Source organism: Somniosus microcephalus, unplaced genomic scaffold, assembly GCF_052327205.1.
Source record: "Somniosus microcephalus isolate GS21.2 unplaced genomic scaffold, FLI_Smic_1.0 unresolved_chr4, whole genome shotgun sequence".
Lineage (NCBI taxonomy): Eukaryota > Metazoa > Chordata > Chondrichthyes > Squaliformes > Somniosidae > Somniosus > Somniosus microcephalus.
In genome coordinates this window covers 48,656,236-48,660,445 of record NW_028225182.1, presented here as the reverse complement: position 1 = coordinate 48,660,445, position 4,210 = coordinate 48,656,236, and the positions used below count along the sequence as shown (strand labels likewise).

General features: G+C 55.3%; 1 protein-coding gene across 2 annotated transcripts in view; it reads left to right on the top strand.

The window, feature by feature from the left end:
* The first annotated feature begins 854 nt into the window (after nt 1-854).
* Nucleotides 855-4,210, top strand: part of gal3st4 (galactose-3-O-sulfotransferase 4) — a 114,723-nt gene continuing 111,367 nt past the window's right edge. The window contains exons 1-2 of one of the 2 annotated variants that reach the window (XM_085977500.1): nt 855-1,301; nt 3,314-3,611. The gene's annotated coding sequence lies outside the window, so the exon portion shown is untranslated. The remainder of the gene's footprint in view (nt 1,302-3,313; nt 3,612-4,210) is intronic. The other variant, XM_085977501.1, reaches the window with a different exon arrangement.

Below are 4,210 nucleotides of genomic sequence, written 5' to 3'. Positions count from 1 at the left end.
ATACCTGTCATCTTGACAAGGTAAGGGATATTAATTTGTCATTTTGACCTGTCCTGATGATTCTGCGAGCTCTCCTGCTGTTAACCTGTATTGTGTGGGTGTGCTGTCATTATTAAAGAATGACTAGAAGCGCCCAGTGTCTGGTGGCCCAGTGGACAGCGCTCGTGCCCCGGTGTCGGGAGGTTGTGGGTTCATGTCCCATTGGAGCACAAAATACTAGAATGTTAACACTGGTAATACTGAATACCCAGTACAGCCCCTCTGACACTGCGGCGCTCCCTCAGTACTGCCCCTCCGACAGTGCAGCACTCCCTCAGTACTGCCCCTCCGACAGTGTGGCGCTCCCTCAGTACTGCCCCTCCGACAGTGCGGCGCTCCCTCAGTACTGCCCGTCCGACAGTGTGGCGCTCCCTCAGTACTGCCCCTCCGACAGTGCGGCGCTCCCTCAGTACTGCCCGTCCGACAGTGCGGCGCTTCCTCAGTATTGCCCCTCTGACAGTGCAGCGCTCCCTCAGTGCGGCGCTCCCTCAGTACTGCCCCTCCGACAGTGCGGCGCTCTCTCAGTACTGCCCCTCCGACAGTGAGGTGCTCCCTCAGTACTGCCCCTCGACAGTGCGGCGCTCTCTCAGTACTGCCCCTCCGACAGTGAGGTGCTCCCTCAGTACTGCCCCTCGACAGTGCGGCGCTCCCTCAGTACTGCCCCTCTGACGGTGTGGCGCTCCCTCAGTGCTGCCCCTCCGACAGTGCGGAGTGATTATCAGACAAAATTTGACACCGAGCCACATAAGGAGTTATTAGAACAGGTCACCAAATGATTGGCCAATGAGGTAGATTTTAAGGAGCGTCTTAAAGGAGGAAAGAGAGGCTTAGGGAGGGAATTCCAGAGATTGGGGCCCTGGCAGCTGAAGGCACGGCCACTTTCAAACCTTACATCAGTCTGTATCCATGTGTATATGTCCTTACAAGCGACAGGCGAGTCAGCGTAAACTACCTACGTAGAACAGCGACAGGCTGCATTGAAAACCGGGTTAATCCCCGGGATTCTCAAATACGTGGTGAGATTAAGAGGGGATCTGTCCCGCAGCATTCGGAGATGAAAACAAACAGGTGGAGGGAAGGCACGTGACCGATTTACACTTGGCAGTGAGACGGCAGGGGGAGAGCTACGAGTGAATAATTGATTCTTCCGTGGGGCGCTCCAGAGCAACTGCTGATGGCTCTAACTTCAGGGGGGTTGTACCTGAGGGCTGGATGGTTACTCGCAGGGTGACGTGCTCAGCCCGTCCTCACCTGGACAACGTGTAAGTACACGACCAGCAGTGGTCACTTCACAGCTATCGGGAACGAGGAACTGGCTAATCTCCCCCCGCCTTCCTAAGCCTGAGGCACGGAGGGTGTTGTGTCGAGCCTCCCACAGTCAACAACAACTTCTATTTATATAGCGCACTTTAACGTAGCAAAATGTCCCAGGGCGCTGTATTATATGACAAAATTTGACACTGATCCACATAAGGATAAATTAGGGCAGGTGTCCAAAAGCTTGGTCAAAGAGGTCGGTTTTAAGGAGCGTCTTAAAGGAGGAGAGAGAGGTAGCGAGGCGGAGAGGTTTAGGGAGGGAATTCCAGAGCTTAGGGCCCAGGCAACAGAAGGCACGGCCACCAATGGTGGAGCGATTATAATCAGGGATGATCAAGAGGGCTGAATTAGAGGAGCGCCGATATCTTGGGGGGTTGTGGGGCTGGAGGAGATTACAGAGATAGGGAGGGGGCGAGGCCATGGAGGGATTTGAAAACAAGGATGAGAATTTTGAAATCGAGGCGCTGCTTAACTGGGAGCCAGTGTAGGTCAGCGAGTACAGGGGGTGATGGGCGAACGGGACTTGGTGCGAGTTAGGACATGGGCAGCCGAGTTTTGGATGACCTCAAGTTTACGTAGGGTGGAATGTGGGAGGCCGGCCAGGAGTGCGTTGGAATAGTCAAGTCTAGAGGTAACAAAGGCATGGATGAGGGTTTCAGCAGCGGATGAGCTGAGGCAAGGGCGGAGGCAGGCGATGTTACGGAGGTGGAAAGAGGCGGTCTTTGTTATGCTGCGGATATGTGGTCGAAAACTCAAGCTGAAATCAGCCAACATCGTGCATTAATACATCTCCTGTAACCTCCTCCAGCCCTACAACCCTTCGAGATCTCTGCACTCCTCCAATTCTGGCCTCTTGTACACCCCCGATTTTAATCGCTCCACCATTGGTGGCCGTGCCTTCAGCTGCCTGGGCCCTAAACTCTGGAATTCCCTCCCTAAACCTCTCCGCCTCGCTACCTCTCTCTCCTCCTTTAAGACGCTCCTTAAAACTGACCTCTTTGACTCAGCTTTTGGTCACCTGTCCTAATTTATCCATATGTGGCTCAGTGTCAAATTTTGTTTGATAACACTCCTGTGAAGCGCCCTGGGAGGTTTTACTGCATTAAAGGTGCTGTATAAATGCAGGTTGTTGTTGTTTAACATAGTGAAATGTCCCAAAATGTCCTAGAGGCAAAAAACAGTTGCCAAGCAGAGCAAGGAGTTAGTGTCAGCTGTGGTTCAGTGGGTCGCACTCTCTCTCGTCTCTGAGTCAGAAGGTTGTGGGTTCAAGTCCCACTCCAGGGACTTGTGCACAAAAATCTAGCCCGACACTCCCAGTGCAGTACTGAGGGAGCGCTGCGCTGTCGGAGGGGCAGTACTGAGGGAGCACCGCGCTGTCGGAGGGGCAGTACTGAGGGAGCGCCGCACTGTTGGCGGGGCAGTACTGAGGGAGCGCTGCACTGTCGGAGGGGCAGTACTGAGGGAGTGCCGCACTGTCGGAGGGGCAATACTGAGGGAGCGCCGCACTGTCGGAGGGGCAGTACTGAGGGAGCACCGCACTGTCGGAGGGGCAATACTGAGGGAGCGCCGCACTGTCGGAGGGGCAATACTGAGGGAGCGCCGCACTGTCGGAGGGGCAGTACCGAGGGAGCACCGCACTGTCGGAGGGGCAGTACTGAGGGAGGGCCGCACTGTCGGAGGGGCAGTACTGAGGGAGCGCCACACTGTCGGAGGGGCAGTACTGAGGGAGCGCCGCACTGTCGGAGGGGCAGTACTGAGGGAGCGCCGCACTGTAGGAGGGGCAATACTGAGGGAGCGCCGCACTGTCGGAGGGGCAGTACTGAGGGAGCGCTGCATTGTCGGAGGGGCATTACTGAGGGAGCGCCTCACTGTCGGAGGGGCAATACTGAGGGAGCGCCGCACTGTCGGAGGGAGAGTCCTGAGGGAGCGCTTCACTGTCAGAGGTGCTGTCTTTCAGATGAGACGTTAAACCAAGGCCCCGTCTGCTCTCTCGGGTGCATGTAAACGATTCCGTGGCACTATTTTGAAGAAGAGCAGGGGGAGTTCTCCCCGGTGTCCTGGACAATATTTATCCCTCAACCAACATCACCAAAAACAGATGACCGGGTCATTATTGCGTTGCTGTTTGTGGGATCTTGCTGTGTGCAAATTGGCTGCCGTGTTTCTCACATTACAACAGTGACCACACTTCAAAAAGTACTTAATTAGCTGTAAAGCACTTTGGGACGTCCGGTGGTGACAGGCGCTGGAGAAATGTGAGTCTTTGTTTCTTGTTTAATATATTGAGCTGTGTTAATGTGTCCAGTGTTTGTGGAGAGGTTTTGTTTTGTCTCTTATCCACTCCCTATTCCTCTCAGTTTGTAATGGGTAAGTGGTGCCCGGCCCCACTATGAATACAGCTTTTGTTATGAAGGAATCTGTTAGACAGATGGTAGTGAAAGGATTGGTGTTCTGGGAGAAGGGGGAGGAGATTGGAGAAGGAAGAGAGAGAGGAGGGAGGAGAGAGAGGGAGGAGGGAGGAGAGAGAGGGAGGAGAGAGAGGGAGGAGGGAGGAGAGAGGAGGGAGGAGAGAGAGGGAGGAGGGAGGAGAGAGAGGGAGGAGGGAGGAGAGAGAGGGAGGAGGGAGGAGAGAGAGGGAGGAGAGGAGAGAGGGAGAGGAGAGAGGGAGGAGAGAGGAGAGAGAGGGAGGAGGGAGGAGAGAGAGGAGAGAGGGAGGAGAGAGGAGAGAGAGGGAGGAGGGAGGAGAGAGAGGGAGGAGGGAGGAGAGAGAGGGAGGAGGGAGGGGAGGAGGGAGGAGAGAGAGGGAGGAGAGAGAGGGAGGAGAGAGAGGGAGGAGAGAGAGGGAGGAGGGAGG